This window comes from Euprymna scolopes, chromosome 17 (genome assembly GCF_053919585.1).
Source record: "Euprymna scolopes isolate OS-2025 chromosome 17, ASM5391958v1, whole genome shotgun sequence".
Lineage (NCBI taxonomy): Eukaryota > Metazoa > Mollusca > Cephalopoda > Sepiida > Sepiolidae > Euprymna > Euprymna scolopes.
The window spans coordinates 74,875,071-74,901,259 of record NC_136498.1 but is presented as its reverse complement, the minus strand read 5'-3'; the positions used below and the strand labels follow the sequence as shown (position 1 = coordinate 74,901,259).

At 31.5% G+C, this 26,189-nt stretch overlaps 1 protein-coding gene and 2 pseudogenes across 3 annotated transcripts in view; 1 reads left to right on the top strand and 2 right to left on the bottom strand.

Annotated features, from left to right (window-relative positions):
* Window positions 1–26,189, top strand: part of LOC145296802 (coiled-coil domain-containing protein 83-like) — a 277,113-nt gene that overhangs the window by 117,641 nt on the left and 133,283 nt on the right. The window lies entirely within an intron of this gene.
* LOC145297191 (U2 spliceosomal RNA) lies at window positions 1,653–1,786 on the bottom strand (annotated as a pseudogene).
* Window positions 8,628–8,761, bottom strand: LOC145297201 (U2 spliceosomal RNA; annotated as a pseudogene).

The following is a 26,189-nucleotide window of genomic DNA, read 5'->3' as shown; positions in this document are numbered from 1 at the left end:
TTATGTAGGTGCTAAGTTTGCGATAGGTTTAATTTAGTTTTTTTTTTCCGGGAATAAAAAATGCATCCTTTATATATATATATATATATTTATATATATATATATATATATTACACATTTTTACTCAAAGATTCTTCAGGCTATATATATATATATATATATATATATATATATATATATATATATAATGGGAAATTAATTTTCAACTTTTCAAAAATTTGGAAGCATTCAAAAATTTGGAAGCATTCAAAAATTTGTTAAATATATATATTAATTATCATATTAATGCATTCTTTCTTGATGTAGAAGGAGCTCTTGTGCGAGAAGAGATTGCTTTCAATCAAAATATCATACTTAGATGTCACTTCAATTATCAAATCATGTTAATTGAATTCCAAGTGCCTTTTTAGATTAATGAAAAAGAATATTTACATGGAAAATATGTTTTTAAATAATTAGTGATGATGTATTTAAGAGAAAACTGGGCAGTGGAGGTTGGAGAAATGTGTTGCATGGAGAGAAATGATATGAGAATGATACAATCAATTTATTATTGTAACGTGGCGGGGGCTGGGGGGGGGCGGGATAAAGATAGTTTTATCTGTTTGGTCATCTATATATATAAAAGGCAAAAATCGGTGTGTATGTATGTATGTATGTATGTATGTATGTATGTTTGTTTGTAACGCTAAAACTTTTGAAAGACGGAACCAGAGTTGACAAATTTGGTATCATATTGCACCTTGATCACCCGGATGACAAATATCGAAATTTCACGTCAAACGGACCAGTAGAAAGGGGTCAACTGATCGTTTTTCTCCTAGGGGGGCCCCAAAAAAAACCTGTCATTTTAACGTTATTCAATACGTGTCACGTGACGTGACGTCAGCTCAAACTTTTGACAGACACAACCAAAGTTGACAAATTATGTATCATATTGAACCTTGATCACCCGCATGACAAATATCGAAATTCCACACCAAACGGACCATTAAAAGGGGGTGAACTGATCATTTCTCTCCTAGGGGGGCCCCCAAAAAAACCTGTCATTTTAATGTTAAATATTACATAATCCAAAAACGCTTAGTCATGTCACGTGACGTGACGTCAACATCCAGTAATGGCGAACAAATGTAAACAAACACTTTGTTTTACCGATACTTTTGTAATTTCTCTTCTGCTTTGTTCTAGAGATTATTAAACTCCATGACAATGTCTCCAACGTATTTAACTGGTTAAAAATAGTATTTATACAAGAGTTTTAACGAAAAATATCAGGAAAAAATGTACAGGAATAAAAAAAAATTCAGCTTTCAAAATATTCGTCGATAAAAAAACCGATCTTTATATTTACGCTAGCCATTTTGTATATTACCACGTGACCTGCTATCTCTTAAACTGGAGGGGGGGGATCCACTTGAATCCAACAAAACCAGTAATTTTTTTTTTCTATTATATATACATCATTTTCTATAAAATTAAGTGTAGACTTTATAATTAAAACAAAAAATGTTATTCATACTAAAAAAAAAAACGCTTAGTCATGTCACGTGACGTGACGTCAACATCCACTAATGGCGAACAATTGTACCTATTTACTATGCCTCCCCACGGGACAGAGTTAGACACCAGGGTCGTTTTTTAACGTGGAGAAAAGGTACAAAAATAAAAATTGTCTCAGTCGTGGAGGATTTCTCCTCCACCGAAAGAGAACAAGAAATAGAAGTGCAGCATCTGAAGAACAGATACTACACTTTGATCTTGACCAAAAGGCCAAGAATGCGAACAATTGTAAATAACAACTTTTTTCACAAAACCAACACCGTCTTTCTTTTTTTTTCTCTCTCTTTCTCTCTCTCACCCACTTACTCTTCCCTCTCTCTCACCCTCTTTCTCTTGACGTCACACCACTGTTAAACTGTGGGGGGGGGAACACATTCCCAGGCATTATCTCCTATAGATGCACATTTTATTAGAAATTCAGCTTTCAAAATATTAGACGATAATAAAAATATAAAACCAACACCCTCTTTCTCTTTTCTCTCTCTCTCACCAACTTACTCTTCTCTCTCTCTCACCCTCTTTCTCTTGACCTCCTACTACTGTTAAACTGTGTGTGTGTGGGGGGGGGGAAGAGGCAGCTTGAAAACCAACAAAAACAGTGCACAGTTTCCCAAGCATTTGGGGTGGGAAGGGGGGGAAGAAGCCGAGCGCACAGTTTCGTGTGAGAGAGAGAGAACAATTCTCAACCTATATACTCAACAAATTTTTTATCTACAGATTTGAAAGTTTGTATATAGGGTATTCAGACATGGAAATATATCTAGCATAATCTATCTATTATATCTATAAAAGTGAAAATGTGTGTGTGTGTGAGGTAGCCAGAGAGAGAGAGAGAGAGAGAGAGAGAGAGAGAGAGAGAGAGAGAGACAACAATTCTCAACCTATATAATCAATACATTTTTTATCTACAGATTTGAAAATTTGTATATAGGGTATTCAGACATATGGAAATATATCTAGCATAATCTATCTATTATATCTATAAAAGTGAAAATGTGTGTGTGTGTGTGTGTGTGTGTGTGCGTAAGAGAGAGAGAGAACAATTCTCAACCTATATACTCAACGTATTTTTATCTACGGATTTTAAACTTTGTATATAGGGTATTCAGACATATAGAAATATATCTAGCATAATCTATACATTATATCTATAAAAGTGAGAATGTGAGTGTGTGAGAGAGAGAGAACAATTCTCAACCTATATATTCAACAAATTTTATACCTACAAATTTGAAAATTTGTATATTGGGTATTCAGACATATGGAAATATATCTAGCATAATCGATCTATTATATCTATAAAAGTCAGAATGTTTGCGTGTGGTTGTGTGTGTAAGGTTGCGAGAGAGAGAGAGAGAACAATTCTCAACCTATCTATTCAATAAATTTGTTATCTACAGATTTGACCATTTGTATATAGGGTATTCAGACATATGGAAATATATCCAGCATAATCTATCTATTATATCCATAAAAGTGAGAATGTGTGCGTGAGAGAGAGAGAGAGAGAGAGAGAGTAAGTACAATTCTCACCCTATATATTCAACAAATTTTTTATCTACCGATTAGAAAATTTGTATATAGGGTATTCAGACATATGGAAATATATCTAGCATAATCTATCTATTATATCTAGAAAAGTGAGAATGTGTGTGAAAGAGAGAGAGAGAAGAGAGAGAGAGAGAACAATTCTCAACCTATATATTCAACTAATTTTTATGTACAGATCTGAAAATTTGTATACAGGGTATTCAGACATATGGAAATATATCTAGCATAATCTATTATATCTATAAAAGGTAGAATGTGTGTGTGTGTGTGTGAGTGAGTGAGTGAGTGAGAGAGAGAGAGAGAGAGAGAACAATTCTCAACCTATATACTCAACAAATTTTGTATCTACAGATTTGATAATTTGTATATAGGGTATTCAGACATAAGGAAATATATCTAGCATAATCTATCTATTATATCTATAAAAGTGAGAATGTGTGTGAAAGAGAGAGAGAGAGAGAACAATTCTCAACCTATATATTCAACAAATTCTATCTTTACAGATTTGAAAATTTGTATATAGGGTATTCAGACATTTGGAAATATATCTAGCATAATCTATTATATCTATAAAAGTGAGAATGTGTGTGTGAGAGAGAGAGAAAGAACAATTCTCAACCTATATACTCAACAAATTTTTTATCTACAGATTTAAAAATTTGTATATAGGGTATTCAGACATATAGAAATATATCTAGCATAACCTATCTATTATATCTATAAAATGACCATGTGTGTGTGTGTGTGAGAGAGAGAGAGTCAGAGAGAGAGAGAGAACAATTTTCAGCTTGTGTGTGTGTGAGAAAGAGAGAGAGAGAAAGAGAGGAAGGAAAATTCTCACCCTATATATTCAACAAATTTTTTATCTACATATTAGAAAATTTGGATATAGGGTATTCAGACGTATGGAAATATATCTAGCATAATCTATCTATTATATCTATAAAAGTGAGAATGTGTGTGTGAGAGAGAGAGAAAGAGAGAGAGAGAGAACAATTCTCAACCTATATATTCAACTAATTTTTTATCTACAGATTTGAAAATGTGTATATTGGGTATTCAGACATATGTAAATATATCTGGCATAATCTATGTATTATATCTATAAAAGTGTGAATGTGAGTGATGGAAAGAGCAAAAAATTCTCAACCTATATAACCTATAAAAGTGAGAATATGTGTGTGAGAGAGAGAGAGAGAGAACAATTCTCAACCTATATATTCCACACATTTTTGGGCACAGATTTGGAAATTTGTATATAGGGTAGGCAGACATATAGAAATATATCTAGCATAATCTATCTATTATATCTATAAAAGTGAGAACTTGTGTGTGTGTGTGTGTGTGAGAGAGAGAGAGAACAATTCTTAACCTACATACTCAACAAATTTTTTACCTACAGTTTAGAAAATTTGTATATAGGGTATTCAGACATATGGAAATATATCTAGCATAATCTATCTATTATAACTACAAAAGTTAGAATGTGTGTGTGAGAGAGAGAGAGAGAACAATTCTAAACCTATATATTCAACAAATTTTTTATCTACAGATTTGAAACTTTGTATATAGGGTATTCAGACATATGGAAATATATCTAGCATAATCTATCTATTTTATCTATAAAAGTGAGAATGCGTGTGTGTGAGATAGCGAGAGAGAGAGAGAGAAAAAGAGAGAGATAAAAATTCTCAACCTATACATTCAACAAATTTTTTATCCACAGATTTGAACATTTGTATATAGGGTGTTCAGACATATAGAAATATATCTAGCATAATCTATCTATTATATGTATAAAAGTGAGAATGTGTGTGTGTGTGAGAGAGAGGACAATTGTCAACCTATGTATACAACAAATTTTTTATCTACAGATTTCAAAATTTGTATATTGGGCATTCAGACATATTTTAATATATCTGGCATAATCTGTCTATTATATCTATAAAAGTGAGAATGTGTGTGATAGAGAGAGAGAGAACAATTCTCAACCTATATACTCAACAAATTTTTTATCTACAGATTTGAAAATTTGTATATAGGGTATTCAGACATATGGAAATATATCTAGCATAATCTATTATATCTATAAAAGTGAGAATGTGTGTGTGTGTGTGAGAGAGAGAGAGAGAGAGAGAGAACAATTCTCAACCCATATACTCAACAAATTCTTTATCTACAGATTTTAAAATTTGTATATAGAGTATTCATACAAATAGAAATATATCTAGGATAATCTTTCTATTATATCTATAAAAGTGAGAATGTGTGTGTGTGTGAGCGAGAGAGAGAGAGAGAGAGAGAGAACAGTTCTCAACCTATACATTCAACAAATTTTTATATATAGGGTATTCAGAAATATCGAAATATATCTAGCATAATCTATTATATCTTTAAAAGTTAGAATGTGTGTGTGTGAGAGATAGAGAGAACAATTCTCAACCTATGCACTCTACAAATTTTTTATCTACAAATTAGAAAATTTGTATATAGGGTATTCACACATATGGAAATATATCTAGCATAATCTATCTATTATATCTATAAAAGTTAGAATGTGTGTGTGAGGTAGCCAGAGAGAGAGAGAGAGAGAGTACGAACAATTTTCAACCTATATATTCAACAAATATTTGATCTACAGATTAGAAAATTTGTATATAGGGTATTCAGACATATGGAAATATATCTAGCATAATCTATCTATTATATCTCTAAAATTGAGAATGTGTGTGTGAGAGAGAGAGAACAATTTTCAACCTATATACTCAACAAATTTTTTTATCTACAGATTTGAAAATTTGTATATAGGGTATTCAGACATATGGAAATATATCTAGAGTAATCTATCTATTATATCTATAAAAGTGAGAATGCGTGTGTGTGTGTGAGAGAGAGCGACACAGAACAATTCTCAACCTATATATTCAACAAATTTTTTATGTACAGATCTGAAATATCACATTTGTATAGAAGTAGAAATCTTGATACCTACTCTGATACCTAATAAAAGAAAGGACACTCTTTAGGGCGGATTTTGATTATAACAAGTCACTAATTAGAAATTATAATAAACATTCTAATAATTTAAGAATTTTACCAAAATAAAATTGCATGGTAATCACCCAATTTCTGCCACAAAATTTTGATTGGCAGAACTCATAAACATAAAATATATATTTTCTAATTTCATCTTTTTTTTTTCTTTTTACATAATCTGGTTTGATGTTTTCCCAAATATTCAAATCACTATATTTTGCTGCTTAATATCAAATACAGCAACTGAGTTATTTTTATGCATCAAACAATTACATTTTCTCATTCATCCAAACTAATCACTGAACATCAATTTCATATTTTCTTCACTAAAATATTACTGTGCTTGATGTCATCAAGTGGAGCGGATCATTTTTTTTTCATTTGTTCACACATTTTTCCAATTTATATATATTTTAAAGATTCTTAGCCTATGTCATTGCATACCAATCTGTTTATTAAAAGTTAAGGTTCACTGTAAACACATATGTTACACCAAAATAAAAACGCTTCAGATAATGTCTTGATATTCAATTCAGTTTCTCACATGACATCTTATGAAGTTAGTAGAAATGTTACAGACTTTTGAATCTCAAACACTTTCAATACTGTGCACTGATATTTTCTTTTTTGCAATATAAGCACATTCATGATTTTTTTTACAAACGTTAAAAACTTTCACATTGTGTAGCAATATACTGAAACAATTATAAAAATATTTGTTTTTATTTTGAATGATGCAGGGCATCTGAAGAGAGATTTTTCTAACAAAATGAAAGTATAATTTTTAGCAATAGGTATCTAGGAAAAGGCCACTACATATGTTATAAGTTCCAAATTTCCACAACCTGGCAAATACTGGTACATGCTAGCAAATTTAGATTTGCAATTACAAAATATGATTCTAATTTTTTCCTTTGCTCTTTATTCTAACACTACACTAAGTTTACTGTGTTATTTCGCTACAGTTGATATTGTGTAGAACAATAAGAAAATCATAGTGAACAATGCATTCAACAAAATTTCACACACATTTCTAGATACCTATATCTAATAAGTTCAAAAGAAAGGACACACTTAGGGAGGTATTTTGGTGGTCAAGTCACTAAAAAGAGATTAGCTGGTTTCCCGGCATAGCCCAGGATATAATAAAGATTGACTGAAATACATGTTCTAGCTGGTTTCTAGGCGTTGCCAGGGATGTAATATAGACACATTATGTTGTATATTACCTGTTCTCTTCTCCCTAAGGTAAAACAATTTCATATACATGCTGTAAATTACCTATGCTAGGGATAAAACATGAACAATATCAGTCCTAGGGTAGATAAAACAAATAATACATAGAGATGAAAGATTCCTCTCCCCTAAGAATCAAACATATGTTCAATATCTGCTTTTGTTTTTTCATTGTTTATACGGTCCCGAGCAACGCCGGGTAGCCCTGCTAGTCTATATATATAAAAGGCAAAAATCGGTGTGTATGTATGTATGTATGTATGTATGTTTGTTTGTAACGCTAAAACTTTTGAAAGACGGAACCAGAGTTGACAAATTTGGTATCATATTGCACCTTGATCACCCGGATGACAAATATCGAAATTTCACGTCAAACGGACCAGTAGAAAGGGGTCAACTGATCGTTTTTCTCCTAGGGGGGCCCCCCAAAAAACCTGTCATTTTAACGTTATTCAATACGTGTCACGTGACGTGACGTCAGCTCAAACTTTTGACAGACACAACCAAAGTTGACAAATTATGTATCATATTGAACCTTGATCACCCGCATGACAAATATCGAAATTCCACACCAAACGGACCATTAAAAGGGGGTGAACTGATCATTTCTCTCCTAGGGGGGCCCCCCAAAAAACCTGTCATTTTAATGTTAATATTACATAATCCAAAAACGCTTAGTCATGTCACGTGACGTGACGTCAACATCCAGTAATGGCGAACAAATGTAAACAAACACTTTGTTTTACCGATACTTTTGTAATTTCTCTTCTGCTTTGTTCTAGAGATTATTAAACTCCATGACAATGTCTCCAACGTATTTAACTGGTTAAAAATAGTATTTATACAAGAGTTTTAACGAAAAATATCAGGAAAAAATGTACAGGAATAAAAAAAAATTCAGCTTTCAAAATATTCGTCGATAAAAAAACCGATCTTTATATTTACGCTAGCCATTTTGTATATTACCACGTGACCTGCTATCTCTTAAACTGGAGGGGGGGGTCCACTTGAATCCAACAAAACCAGTAATTTTTTTTTTCTATTATATATACATCATTTTCTATAAAATTAAGTGTAGACTTTATAATTAAAACAAAAAATGTTATTCATACTAAAAAAAAAAAACGCTTAGTCATGTCACGTGACGTGACGTCAACATCCACTAATGGCGAACAATTGTACCTATTTATTATGCCTCCCCACGGGACAGTTAGACACCAGGGTCGTTTTTTAACGTGGAGAAAAGGTACAAAAATAAAAATTGTCTCAGTCGTGGAGGATTTCTCCTCCACCGAAAGAGAACAAGAAATAGAAGTGCAGCATCTGAAGAACAGATACTACACTTTGATCTTGACCAAAAGGCCAAGAATGCGAACAATTGTAAATAACAACTTTTTTCACAAAACCAACACCGTCTTTCTTTTTTTTCTCTCTCTTTCTCTCTCTCACCCACTTACTCTTCCCTCTCTCTCACCCTCTTTCTCTTGACGTCACACCACTGTTAAACTGTGGGGGGGGGAACACATTCCCAGGCATTATCTCCTATAGATGCACATTTTATTAGAAATTCAGCTTTCAAAATATTAGACGATAATAAAAATATAAAACCAACACCCTCTTTCTCTTTTCTCTCTCTCTCACCAACTTACTCTTCTCTCTCTCTCACCCTCTTTCTCTTGACCTCCTACTACTGTTAAACTGTGTGTGTGTGGGGGGGGGAAGAGGCAGCTTGAAAACCAACAAAAACAGTGCACAGTTTCCCAAGCATTTGGGGTGGGAAGGGGGGGAAGAAGCCGAGCGCACAGTTTCGTGTGAGAGAGAGAGAACAATTCTCAACCTATATACTCAACAAATTTTTTATCTACAGATTTGAAAGTTTGTATATAGGGTATTCAGACATATGGAAATATATCTAGCATAATCTATCTATTATATCTATAAAAGTGAAAATGTGTGTGTGTGTGAGGTAGCCAGAGAGAGAGAGAGAGAGAGAGAGAGAGAGAGAGAGAGAGAGAGAGAGAGAGACAACAATTCTCAACCTATATATTCAATACATTTTTTATCTACAGATTTGAAAATTTGTATATAGGGTATTCAGACATATGGAAATATATCTAGCATAATCTATCTATTATATCTATAAAAGTGAAAATGTGTGTGTGTGTGTGTGTGCGTAAGAGAGAGAGAGAACAATTCTCAACCTATATACTCAACGTATTTTTATCTACGGATTTTAAACTTTGTATATAGGGTATTCAGACATATAGAAATATATCTAGCATAATCTATACATTATATCTATAAAAGTGAGAATGTGAGTGTGTGAGAGAGAGAGAACAATTCTCAACCTATATATTCAACAAATTTTTTACCTACAGATTTGAAAATTTGTATATTGGGTATTCAGACATATGGAAATATATCTAGCATAATCGATCTATTATATCTATAAAAGTCAGAATGTTTGCGTGTGGTTGTGTGTGTAAGGTTGCGAGAGAGAGAGAGAGAACAATTCTCAACCTATCTATTCAATAAATTTGTTATCTACAGATTTGACCATTTGTATATAGGGTATTCAGACATATGGAAATATATCCAGCATAATCTATCTATTATATCCATAAAAGTGAGAATGTGTGCGTGAGAGAGAGAGAGAGAGAGAGAGAGAGTAAGTACAATTCTCACCCTATATATTCAACATATTTTTTATCTACCGATTAGAAAATTTGTATATAGGGTATTCAGACATATGGAAATATATCTAGCATAATCTATCTATTATATCTAGAAAAGTGAGAATGTGTGTGAAAGAGAGAGAGAGAAGAGAGAGAGAGAGAACAATTCTCAACCTATATATTCAACTAATTTTTATGTACAGATCTGAAAATTTGTATACAGGGTATTCAGACATATGGAAATATATCTAGCATAATCTATTATATCTATAAAAGGTAGAATGTGTGTGTGTGTGTGTGAGTGAGTGAGTGAGTGAGTGAGTGAGTGAGAGAGAGAGAGAGAGAACAATTCTCAACCTATATACTCAACAAATTTTGTATCTACAGATTTGATAATTTGTATATAGGGTATTCAGACATAAGGAAATATATCTAGCATAATCTATCTATTATATCTATAAAAGTGAGAATGTGTGTGAAAGAGAGAGAGAGAGAACAATTCTCAACCTATATATTCAACAAATTCTATCTTTACAGATTTGAAAATTTGTATATAGGGTATTCAGACATTTGGAAATATATCTAGCATAATCTATTATATCTATAAAAGTGAGAATGTGTGTGTGAGAGAGAGAGAAAGAACAATTCTCAACCTATATACTCAACAAATTTTTTATTTACAGATTTAAAAATTTGTATATAGGGTATTCAGACATATAGAAATATATCTAGCATAACCTATCTATTATATCTATAAAATGACCATGTGTGTGTGTGTGAGAGAGAGAGAGAGAGAGAGTCAGAGAGAGAGAGAGAACAATTTTCAGCTTGTGTGTGTGTGAGAAAGAGAGAGAGAGAAAGAGAGGAAGGAAAATTCTCACCCTATATATTCAACAAATTTTTTATCTACATATTAGAAAATTTGGATATAGGGTATTCAGACGTATGGAAATATATCTAGCATAATCTATCTATTATATCTATAAAAGTGAGAATGTGTGTGTGAGAGAGAGAGAGAAAGAGAGAGAGAGAGAACAATTCTCAACCTATATATTCAACTAATTTTTTATCTACAGATTTGAAAATGTGTATATTGGGTATTCAGACATATGTAAATATATCTGGCATAATCTATGTATTATATCTATAAAAGTGTGAATGTGAGTGATGGAAAGAGCAAAAAATTCTCAACCTATATAACCTATAAAAGTGAGAATATGTGTGAGAGAGAGAGAGAGAGAGAGAACAATTCTCAACCTATATATTCCACACATTTTTGGGCACAGATTTGGAAATTTGTATATAGGGTAGGCAGACATATAGAAATATATCTAGCATAATCTATCTATTATATCTATAAAAGTGAGAACTTGTGTGTGTGTGTGTGTGTGTGAGAGAGAGAGAGAACAATTCTTAACCTACATACTCAACAAATTTTTTACCTACAGTTTAGAAAATTTGTATATAGGGTATTCAGACATATGGAAATATATCTAGCATAATCTATCTATTATAACTACAAAAGTTAGAATGTGTGTGTGAGAGAGAGAGAGAGAACAATTCTAAACCTATATATTCAACAAATTTTTTTATCTACAGATTTGAAACTTTGTATATAGGGTATTCAGACATATGGAAATATATCTAGCATAATCTATCTATTTTATCTATAAAAGTGAGAATGCGTGTGTGTGAGATAGCGAGAGAGAGAGAGAGAAAAAGAGAGAGATAAAAATTCTCAACCTATACATTCAACAAATTTTTTATCCACAGATTTGAACATTTGTATATAGGGTGTTCAGACATATAGAAATATATCTAGCATAATCTATCTATTATATGTATAAAAGTGAGAATGTGTGTGTGTGTGAGAGAGAGGACAATTGTCAACCTATGTATACAACAAATTTTTTATCTACAGATTTCAAAATTTGTATATTGGGCATTCAGACATATTTCAATATATCTGGCATAATCTGTCTATTATATCTATAAAAGTGAGAATGTGTGTGATAGAGAGAGAGAGAACAATTCTCAACCTATATACTCAACAAATTTTTTATCTACAGATTTGAAAATTTGTATATAGGGTATTCAGACATATGGAAATATATCTAGCATAATCTATTATATCTATAAAAGTGAGAATGTGTGTGTGTGTGTGTGAGAGAGAGAGAGAGAGAGAGAGAGAACAATTCTCAACCCATATACTCAACAAATTCTTTATCTACAGATTTTAAAATTTGTATATAGAGTATTCATACAAATAGAAATATATCTAGGATAATCTTTCTATTATATCTATAAAAGTGAGAATGTGTGTGTGTGTGAGCGAGAGAGAGAGAGAGAGAGAACAGTTCTCAACCTATACATTCAACAAATTTTTATATATAGGGTATTCAGAAATATCGAAATATATCTAGCATAATCTATTATATCTTTAAAAGTTAGAATGTGTGTGTGTGAGAGATAGAGAGAACAATTCTCAACCTATGCACTCTACAAATTTTTTATCTACAAATTAGAAAATTTGTATATAGGGTATTCACACATATGGAAATATATCTAGCATAATCTATCTATTATATCTATAAAAGTTAGAATGTGTGTGTGAGGTAGCCAGAGAGAGAGAGAGAGAGAGTAAGAACAATTTTCAACCTATATATTCAACAAATATTTGATCTACAGATTAGAAAATTTGTATATAGGGTATTCAGACATATGGAAATATATCTAGCATAATCTATCTATTATATCTCTAAAATTGAGAATGTGTGTGTGAGAGAGAGAGAGTGAGAACAATTTTCAACCTATATACTCAACAAATTTTTTTATCTACAGATTTGAAAATTTGTATATAGGGTATTCAGACATATGGAAATATATCTAGAGTAATCTATCTATTATATCTATAAAAGTGAGAATGCGTGTGTGTGTGAGAGAGAGCGACACAGAACAATTCTCAACCTATATATTCAACAAATTTTTTATGTACAGATCTGAAATATCACATTTGTATAGAAGTAGAAATCTTGATACCTACTCTGATACCTAATAAAAGAAAGGACACTCTTTAGGGCGGATTTTGATTATAACAAGTCACTAATTAGAAATTATAATAAACATTCTAATAATTTAAGAATTTTACCAAAATAAAATTGCATGGTAATCACCCAATTTCTGCCACAAAATTTTGATTGGCAGAACTCATAAACATAAAATATATATTTTCTAATTTCATCTTTTTTTTTTCTTTTTACATAATCTGGTTTGATGTTTTCCCAAATATTCAAATCACTATATTTTGCTGCTTAATATCAAATACAGCAACTGAGTTATTTTTATGCATCAAACAATTACATTTTCTCATTCATCCAAACTAATCACTGAACATCAATTTCATATTTTCTTCACTAAAATATTACTGTGCTTGATGTCATCAAGTGGAGCGGATCATTTTTTTTTCATTTGTTCACACATTTTTCCAATTTATATATATTTTAAAGATTCTTAGCCTATGTCATTGCATACCAATCTGTTTATTAAAAGTTAAGGTTCACTGTAAACACATATGTTACACCAAAATAAAAACGCTTCAGATAATGTCTTGATATTCAATTCAGTTTCTCACATGACATCTTATGAAGTTAGTAGAAATGTTACAGACTTTTGAATCTCAAACACTTTCAATACTGTGCACTGATATTTTCTTTTTTGCAATATAAGCACATTCATGATTTTTTTTACAAACGTTAAAAACTTTCACATTGTGTAGCAATATACTGAAACAATTATAAAAATATTTGTTTTTATTTTGAATGATGCAGGGCATCTGAAGAGAGATTTTTCTAACAAAATGAAAGTATAATTTTTAGCAATAGGTATCTAGGAAAAGGCCACTACATATGTTATAAGTTCCAAATTTCCACAACCTGGCCAATACTGGTACATGCTAGCAAATTTAGATTTGCAATTACAAAATATGATTCTAATTTTTTCCTTTGCTCTTTATTCTAACACTACACTAAGTTTACTGTGTTATTTCGCTACAGTTGATATTGTGTAGAACAATAAGAAAATCATAGTGAACAATGCATTCAACAAAATTTCACACACATTTCTAGATACCTATATCTAATAAGTTCAAAAGAAAGGACACACTTAGGGAGGTATTTTGGTGGTCAAGTCACTAAAAAGAGATTAGCTGGTTTCCCGGCATAGCCCAGGATATAATAAAGATTGACTGAAATACATGTTCTAGCTGGTTTCTAGGCGTTGCCAGGGATGTAATATAGACACATTATGTTGTATATTACCTGTTCTCTTCTCCCTAAGGTAAAACAATTTCATATACATGCTGTAAATTACCTATGCTAGGGATAAAACATGAACAATATCAGTCCTAGGGTAGATAAAACAAATAATACATAGAGATGAAAGATTCCTCTCCCCTAAGAATCAAACATATGTTCAATATCTGCTTTTGTTTTTTCATTGTTTATACGGTCCCGAGCAACGCCGGGTAGCCCTGCTAGTCTATAATATAAAGCTCACCTGTCTGTTTAAATGTATGTATGTATGTATGTATGTATGTCACGCAAAAACTTTCGACAGAAGCCATGGATTTTCACGAGGTTGTTAGCGTTTTGAAGCTCACCCCTTCGGACGAAAAATATCTAAAAATTGGTCGCAAATACTAATTCCTTCATCCTCCACTGGATACATTTCTACAAGGAAGGGTCGCTTTTTTTCGCCGACATTTTCGAAAGTGATTCCCTCTTTTCGATTGACTATCCTTAATTTAAACATTTGTTACTTCCGGTTTAGCGATGGGCGCAACAGCAAAGAGGTCACGTGTTTTTTTTTACATTCTTTTCCTCCTTCACAGTACGAGTTCAGCCTGCCTGCCTACCACCACATTTTTTGCTTAACACCCCCCCCCAAAAAAACACCGGGCAACGCCGGGCATCCAGGCAAGTTATTATTAAGTCTCATTATGGTGTGAGTCTCTTATTATTAATGCGTGCATGTTTCTTATTATTATGCGTCTACATGTATGTGTGCACAGCCGTGATTGTCTGTCTATGTATGTATGTCTATGGGTGTGGTCATGTCATCTCTAATATATATATATATATATATATATATATATATATATATATATTCCATTTTCACCCCCCAAAAGGTACAGTGCTACGTTGAAGTAAGGCGCTACTATTGGTGACATAAGTTGTGGGGATATTATGAAGGGAGATAAGCCGCAAGATGTCTGTTCACATTACACTTGAACTTCTGCATGTCAGTAAAGTTGGGAAAGCAGAATCTCAGAAGGGAGTTCCAAAGTCTAGCAGTTCTGGGAAAGAAACTATTGGAGTAGAAGGCTTTCTTACATCTAGGGATCTCTACTGTGTAGAGGTGGGATTTTGCTGCTTGTCGGGTTTGTCAGGGGTATTTACGTTGAGGGGGTACAAATCCTTGTAGTTCGTAAGAGCATTCACCATTAAAATACTTGTAGAACAGTCAGAGGGATGCAACATTTCGTCGGTGGGACAGAGACCGAAGCTTAGATGACAGTTCATCACCTATCAGGTTGGTTTTGAATTCTGTCCAGGAGTGAGAGACTAGTAGCAGATGCACCAGCCTAAATGTGACAACAATATTCCATATATGGGCGAATGGTGACCTTATACAGGTACAAGATATTTTCAGATGTAAGTAGCTTTCTAGCATGGTATATATATATATATATATATATATATATATATATATATATATATATATATATATATATATATATTGTGATAAAGTCACCATACCTTTTATCTGTTTCTTATCTTGGGCTTCTCTTTGAGGATGCGATTCTTCTTATCACTAGTCGATGCTGGAAAGGAACATCTGACATAAACAATGGTTCTTTATTCGTCTACCGAGTAAACGGAGGTGGGGGAGACATGGCATTGTGACTCAAGCTTTCTTGCGTTTTATTTTTGACCCATTCTGCATCCCTCGAAATGTCTATCTCGTCCAAAATCGGAAGGCAAAACTGTGGATGATAGCATAATAAAATTTTTTTCCCTTTGTTATCTTAACTTATTCTATAAAGTTGATTGAATGTATATGTGAGTATATTTATCCTACAAGTGAATGATAAAGTTAAAAAATAATATACATGAAAAGTATTTATAAAATGCTTGCTGAATAGGAGTGCGAGGCTGATATATAATTCTAACAGTCGGGGTCGGACTTTTACCATCTGCCTCCGCAACTCTGAGACCAAACACGGATTCAATGGAAAGAAATAGGCGAACTAATGGAGTTGACAAGAAGCATATGTGCAACGAACAGTTCTAAAGCCAGAATTTTCATCGATTCCAAGAAATCAGAAGTCAGAAATTTTGTTTAGATCCAAACCCATGGTGATAACTACAAACATCGAGGATCCTAGAGACACATTGGAGCAATCAAGTAAAATATACCCAGTTGTGAATGTCACACTAGGAACCTCAAATTAGCAAAAAAAAACAAAACCTGAGCAACCTCCTGAAGAAGCAGTGGAGGTCAGACAGCACATCAATGTCAGATCGCCCAGCTAGCATGATGAAAAAATGGAAGTTGCTGATAGCACAGGAAGATGTACACACAAACAGGAAGTAACCAAGGGTGATCTACCCTGATAGCTATATCTATATATCTATAAATGTGAAATTGTCTGTCTGTGTGTGTGTGTCGTTTCATTAATTTAACTTTGTTGCAATAGACAGCAAATGCTTATTTACTTAGAATATGTTTGAACGTACACAAGTAAGAATTTCTTTATTTTTCCCTAAAAAAAGTTTCATATTTAACTTAGTATAAGTTTTTTTTTTTTTATTCAATAATACTCTAAAATTATTGATGACGTTTGTTTATTAATGTTTTGCATTGGGCTTTCAAATAAAACGCTTGTAAAATATTGTTGAAAATGTCAATTTAAGCAATTACATGACTCGATTTATTCTTAAATATTCATACAAAAATAAGCCAAAACAATTCTTTATTAATAGTTAAACAGAATTCAAATTTGAAATAAAATGATTATTTGATAATAAAGTTATAAACTTACCTTTTTTTCACTGTTTCGTCTAGCAATACTTCTTTAAAATTGTCAAAAATTCTTGGGCACTACAGGGTTATCAGTAAATCAGAGTAAGGTCAGGAGTAATAAATTGCGAAATATTCCTAAATTGCGAACCCAATTGTATCAGGAGTCAAATAAAAAAACTCTTAGTAACATCGCATCCACACGAACTTGCACCACCTCCAGAAAAAAAGCAATGGACGAAGATATATATATATATATATATATATATATATATATATATATATATATATATATATATATATATATATATATATATATATATATATATATAGGGCTCCTTCAGTCTTTTACACATTATGAATATCCATGAAGTAGTTCCTGCGCGTAATATTTTTCTGGCAGGAGGTACGCAATCTCTAACCTAACCTCTCCTGAGGCGATATTGTTAAATACCAATGGCAAGTGAAGTGTCTATACAGGGCAATTGAACCTTGGAAACAAATGGCGAGAAAAGCGGAGAGCCCATTCAGCACCTAGAATTCCCAAATGGTTATCTATTTGATCCTAACCAGGCTCAAATATATATAGATCACCAAAGTTTATATATATATATATATATATATATATATATATATATATATATATATATAACTACTTCATTTACTCACATAAAATTAATATACGAAAGTATAGATTTATGCGTAAACTTTAAGTATTTACTTCAAAAGTGCTCAATACGTAGGTAGAGCACGTTAGTAATTTATAAAATATATATAGGGATTAAGCTACACTGAATATTCTGCGTTTCATCCACTATAGGATTCGTCAGGCTTATTTAAAACTAACAAAAACAATAGAAAACAAACAAATAAATAAATTAAATAAACATAAATATGCATAAACGATCACACATATATGTATATATATATATATATATATATATATATATATATATATATATATATGTGTATGTATGTGTGCATGTATTTGTGTATACATATGTATATTTATATAGATAAAAAAGAAAGAAAGGAGGAAAATCGTCTGCCTTAAACCACTAACCTAGTTCTAAAACAGATCCTTTGTTCGATAAAATGCATGCCCATTGGCTGATAGGAAGGGGCGCGGTGGATACTAGAAAGCTGATTGGCTTACTAAAATCCTCAACATATATAAAAACGAGAAACAACCACAGAATTCGCGCATAAGCCTGACGAATCATATAGTGGATGAAACGCAGAATATTCAGTGTAGCTTAATCGCCATATATATTTTATAAATTACTATATATATATATATATATATATATATATATATATATATAGGGTGACCAAAAAAATAAAAACTACATTGGGGCCATCTAGAACATATGCTGTAGCACGGAGAAAAAAAGGCCAAAGACTCAAGTGTTTTGATGTGATGTTTTGAAAACTAGTTATGACCAAATTTTCATTTCATTCGGACAAAGCACTAAGAAACGGGGCCTAATTAGAGTTGGGTTTTTTGAGGTCACATGTATATATATATATATATATATATATATATATATGTGTGTGTGTGTGTGTGTGTGTGTGTGTATATATATATATATTTATATATGTATGTATATATATGTATATATATATGTATATATATATGTATATATATGTATATATGTATATATATGCACACATGTATATATATATGCATACATGTATATATGCACACATGAATATATATATATGCACACATGTATATATATATATATATATATATATATATATATATATATATATATATATATTCTGGTCATCATTTCGTCTTGGAAATACATTACCTCTCCATATCATTTCATCGGGATTTTTAATCTTTGATTTTTTATTTATCATTTTTATTTTTTCCCCCCATTTCATGATCTCTCTGCACTAAAAGCAATTGTTTTTGCATTTATGACTTGTTTTCATATAATCCTGTTTCAATCGATGACAGTATCAACAAATTCATAGCTTCGTTATAATATTTATTTGCTAATGTATTTCCTCTGATGAGAAGAAAGCATTTATTTGAAACTCTGTGGATTAAGGACATTTTAATATATACTAGACCACCCGTGACCCGTTGGGTCAGTACGTTATATTAGCTATGGAATTCATGTATGAGCGTGACACTTGTGGCATAAAGAAAATAGTTTTTTTTTACATAACAGAGGCATTTCTATGAAAGTATATTAAAATGAAAAAAGAATATAGATAGATTTCTATGAGTCGTTCTGTTTATTATAATTGTTATTTTTTTTTAAATTACAGTTACTGAATTATAAGTGGTTGGTCATACTTATAGGTAAATATGCACTGAACAGGTATCATAATCCTTATTATAGTGAAATTCAAATTTTGATATATCATCTTTTAAATGAAATTGTTAGTTGAAAGTACAGAATAATAAAAAAAACACTCTCCACATGTTAATAATGGCTTTTTAAATAGAAAATGAAAATAAAATGTAACTTTTTTCATTTAATTTAAGCAAACATTCAGTACCCATTGTGTAAAGGAAAACACTATTTAATGTAATAGAAATGTGTGCATTTACCGATTCAGCTTTCCGTTTGGAAATGTAAGCAGACGACTTTAAAAAACATGGGAAGAAGAAAAAGAAATTTTTTTGTAATAACGCCCTCTAGTAAAAAGGTCTGCATTAGTTAAGGGGGATAACTCTATCCAGTTTTACATAGCCCCCTTTTTCTCTCTCTCACACATACACGTAACTATTTCTCGCGTACGTAACGAAAACAGAGGGAGTAGGAGTGTTGAAATCTATTAGAGGGAAAGTGAGAGGTGTTTTCTTTCCATAAATTGTATAGGGTAATATTTCATATTATTAATAGATTCATAGATAAATAGATTTTATAATATATATTATAATTATCTATGAATCTATGTATTATTTGTATATATAAATAACTATTTGATCAAATTAAATGAAATTGTTTGTATTAAAAGCGATATAAAAATTCCGGAATTGGAATAACGGATTGAAGACGTTGCTATTTACGCATGCGCAACCGGATGTTGAAAACCGGAAATCTGATTGCAAACATACAAGATCCATAGACTTTTAGTATTATATATATTATTCGATTACCCAGTCGAACAATAAATTCATGTAAAATAGAATTCATAGTCTTAAATTCTGTTCTTCTATGACAAGCTTTATTTCCTATATTAATTGTATTGAGCTTTTTTATTTGATTGAGATTACTATATAAGTATTAATATCTATATCTGCTTTAAGTTTACAGTAGCTTTTGGCTTGTAAGCTTTATTTTCACTTTTTGATTATATATATATATATATATATATATATATATATATATACAAGGTAAACAGTTACAGTTTGGACGCTACAAACAGCCATCTGTTTCAGTCAAGAGGCTTCATCAAGCGACCCTGAACCACCTGACCCTAAAGAAAAAGTCCAATAAAAAACAAATTGCTCTTGTTATCGAGCACTATCTTACAGTCTAACAACCTTGTTGAGTTCATTAGTTCCTACTTTTGAATATCTCAAGCCTGGATATATATATATATATATATATATATATATATATATATATATATATAATTATAAAACTCAAATGACCTTGTAACGAGTGATGTAACCCACTTTCCGGTTTATGACACCCAGTTGCGCATGCGCGCATAAACATTAACCCATAACAACGTAAAGAAATAAGCACAAATCGCTTCTTTTGCAGATTTTGACCTGCGCACTAAAATATTAACGTTATTATTTCGAAAGTATTATTTAACATGGGAAGAGTGGGGGGGGGTTGCAACTATTCATTATTACAACTATACTGTCGCCATTGTCTTACAACTAAACAACTTTAACCCGTTGACAAACATAAGAACAATTGTAGTAAAGTCAAAACTACTACTACTACTACTACTACTACTACTACTCTCTATCCGTCCCTTTTTCTTCCTTCCTTTATTTTTTGTTTACATTTCTAGATACAAAATAGTTGTGTGAAAAGAGTGAATTTGTTGACACATTTAATGATCTGTTTCAATATTAGTTTTATTTTATTTTATTTATTTAGGTTTTATTTTTTTGCTTCAGGTTTTATTAATTATTTTTTTTTAGATTTTAAGTTTCTATAACTTGGTTGAAGGATTCCAATATGGGTTTTTCATTCTTATATTTCTCATTGTTCATAGGTTCATGAGCGTTTTTGCTGCTAAATGACTTTCATCGGCGTTCGATTCGTAGGAAAATCGTGTTTAATTTTCCAATTTTGAGCGATTATTCGGAAAAATAGGTAACTTTACACGAATAGGGAAGATTTTTTTTCGTGTTTGAATGATCCGTGCGTGATTTTTCATTTTAATATATTTTCATAGAAATGTTTCTGTTATGTCAAAAAAAATATATATATATTTTCTTTATGTCACAAGTGTCGCGCTCATATATGAATTCCATAGCTAATATAACATACTGACCCAACGGGTCACGGGTAGTCCAATGTAAATATATATATATATATATATATATATATATATTTATATATACATGTATATATATATATATAATTATATATATATATATATATATATATATATATATATATATATATATATATATATATATATATATATATATATATATATATATATTTTACGTTTAAAAAAAACGATTAAAAATGTTGGCACAACGAGGGAGAAAAAAAAAAAAAAAAAAAAAAGCGGGAGAAAAAATTCAAAGTTCCCCAAAGAGAAACAATGCGTTAGATGTTTCTTTTTGCCGGCACAAAGAAGGTTGACGCACCGCAATACTTTTCGTATTCTTTTTTATACATTTCCATTCATTCATATATATATATATATATATATATATATATATATATATATATATATATATATATATATATATATATATGAATGAATGGAAATGTATAAAAAAGAATACGAAAAGTATAAAAGCTTATAGCTTTTCGTTATTCGTTTTCAATTGGTGCAGGAATACAAAATAATATTATGGAAAAAAAATTAAAAACTTTTTACCAGGTACATAATTTTCGACCGATCATTCAGTCTTCATAGGTGTAGTGAAAGTATGAGCATACACGGGGAAAAGAGGAATGGAAAAGGAAAGAAGGAGAAGGAGGAGAAGGAGGTATAGCCAATGAGAAGGTGCCACGTCAGTTTTAAATATATGATGATGATTGCAACGTCTTGTCAGACGAGTGCCACTCCCTCAGGCACTGAATATCTATGAGCCGAAAATGACTGTAGTCCTGCCGACAAAATTCACACGCTCAAACAGACATAACACTGAAGACGGTCACTAGTATACATACATATATATACATGCACGCATACATGCATATATACACATTCATACACATACACACATACATATAACACACATATATGCATACATACACAACACATAATACACATACATATACATACATAAACATACACAAGACGGTCAATGGCATACATACATATATATATATAAATGCAAATATACATATAATCACATACCAACATACATATCTTTAAACATACACACACATATATATATATATACATACACAATGCATAATACACATACATACATATATACATATACATACACACACGCATACATACACATGTACATACATATAAATACACACACATATACAAATACATACACATATACTACATATACACATATGTACACATATGCACGTATATATACATACACTTACCTACGTATACATACATATACATGAATATGCACTCATACACAAACATGCACATGCATACATACACATATACATGCATACACACATGCATATATACACATACACACACATGCATATATGCACATACGCACACACATGCATATATACACATTCATACAAACAATATATATACGTATATACAAACCCACATATATACATACATATACACATATACATGCATACACACATAGATATACACACATATACATACATCTGTACATGAACATACATACACCTATACATACATATATACATATAATGATGGCAGATCAATTATTACATGCCTCTAGCATTTCAGGCCTACACGCGTCACAACTTTTCCATGGCTGAGGGAGTATCTACACACATATGATGTTACAGAGTTTTAGCTTTGTATGACAGCTAAATCTCTCTCGGTTCAAAATGTTGACATCCAGCAACAAGCAAGAGCAAGATAGCCAGCAAAAAGTCAAACTGCAGACCAGCTTAATGCGGGTACTGGTCTCCCGCTTTATGTTCTTTTTTTTAATCTAAGATTTGCTTTTCCTAGAGGGGTTACCTTCACCACGGCTTACGGGAGCCGTCTCCACCCCACATACACATGACAATAAACACATGCGTACATACAGATGTACACCAACATACGTATGCATGTGGACACATATGCAACCATAATCACGTAGAGGCACATAAATACGCACATACATACATATGCCTATACATTCGTACACACGCATATACATGAAAAATACATACGAATGAACATTCCAAAAGTCATACATAGTAAGTGATCAGCGGCTGGACCGTTTTTGTCCCTTTTCCTTCCTGATCTTTGTCCTCCTTCCTTTTTTGTTTGTTTTTTTGTCATTTTTTAAAATAAAAAGTTTGTTTTAGACTCATACATATGCAGCACATGATAATGATGATGATGATGATGTTGACAAATTCACACATAATTTTCCAAATAACTCAAGTACGAATCGACGAAAAACAACAGTCCAATTGATATGATTTACAGACGCTTGGATGATTTTTAAAATAAAATAAAAATAAAAATAAAAAATAAAATAAATACACTTATAAGTACACATGCACACAGTATATAATACACATATAAACGGAAAATTAAAAATTAAACAGTAAATAAAAATGAAGAAACGCGCCTTTAACTGTCCAATCTTTTGAATTCTAACGATATTATTTATTCCAAAAGCGAATAAGAATTCAAAGGATATAAGATGTTATGAGGAGAAAAGCTATGATGCTCATTTGTAAATCAACGGCTATTTCTCGTTTGAAAAAGAACGAAAACATCGTTTCCAAATTGAACCGTTTAACGACAGAAACGAAACACTACTTTTTATTAATTTATATATTAATATGTATATACACATACGTATACAAACAAATAATCACATGTACAAATATATACATATATATGCATCTATATACACACATAAATATATGTATATATACACATATACATATACTAACAAATACACATGCATATACATAAATGTAGGCGCATATATTTACACGTAGAGACAGCTATACATATATACACAAGTTTGCATAAACGAATGTAGGGAGAGAGAGAGAGAGGGAGAAGGAAGAGAGGGACGGGAAAAGAAGTATAGGTGTGCAAGAAATACATGCATATATATACATATCCGGTAATAGAAAATTAACACTTAAAGAAAATGTGTTTTGAAAACACACACACACATACATGCACACAGATACACATATATCCACATATACATACATATATGTATACATATACATACACATACATATACATACATACACATATACTGACGTGTACATACACGTTCAGGTACATATACATATACACATACACTCGCATAAATACATACATGTATGCGTACATAATACGCACACACATAGACATGCATAGACCAATGTGTATAAAAGTATAAAGAAAGAAAAAATTAGGGAAAAGGTGAAGGTGTCGGAAAGAGTTAGAAAAAAAAAAGTTTACCTCATCTTACCGTGCATTGCAGTCCTAAGGAAAATGTTTATGGAAAATCTTTGTTGCTATAAAAATTGTAGTCACTGAGTAGTCCCATGTTTTTGTGTGTTCAGTTTTAGAATTAATTTTTGTTCATATTTTCGTCTCTGGTGTTGTGTAATAAAATTGGATGCAATGAGGATATATCTGATGTTGTCTATTGTGTGGTTAGGTAAATTATAGTGGATAGCTATTGGATGCTGTGTAAATTTGTCTCTAATGGTATGTTTGTGGTTATTAAGGTGTAGGCGGAACTCCAGGCCTGTTTCCCCCACGTAATTGCCTTTTGTGCATTCGGTGCAGTATAACAGATATATTACATTTGAGCTATTGCAATTTAGAGGGGGAAGTTTGAGATGGATGTTGGTGCTTGGAGGGGTGAATGTGCTGTTGGTGTTAATATGTGTACATATTAGACATCTGGGCCTATTGCAAGGTCAGTTTATATATATATATATATATATATATATATATATATATATATATATATATAGTCATCGACATACAGTGCTGTTTCTTTGTATAACAACTCATCAGTGCCGCTAGGATCGAACCTAGAACCGTCGTGTTGACAGTCGGCAGTTCTACCCCTCGACCACGGAAGCGGTGCCCTCAATTAATCTGTCCGAATGTCTACATAAATAAACATCCGTCCGCCACTTGTAAAGTGCTCAAACGCTTGTTTGTAAACAAACCGCGACTTCGCATTTTTCATATATATATATATATATATATATATATATATATATATATATATATATATATATATATATATATATATAAAACTCATTTTTCTTAATTTAACCTTGCTTCGACAGTCGAGTTTTAAATTTCTTCCGTTCCTTTTTTACGCACATTTTATCTTTCTTTTAATAATATTATTGAAATTCTTTCCCATTTCCTTGTACCTATTTGTGAATTATTCCACGGATTTCTGCCTTTTGGATTACTTTGGATCATCTTCCAATTACGCGATTCCCTTGGATTTTACTTGTGCGAATGGAAATTTAACTAATTTTCTTGGATTCTGCATTTTTGGATTTTACCATCATTGGATATTTTACACTTCACCAGACCATCCATTCACGTGAAATCACTTTTTTATTAACCCTATTCCCTCTGCTTCACTTTTTGTTATCAAGTAAAATCTATGACTTACTTGTAGTTTCATTAAATACTTTTGCAAGCAAAATCCGATCCGCATTTGGCTAAATCCTACCCTCTGATGAGAAGGAAAGTATTTCTTCGAAATTCCGCGAA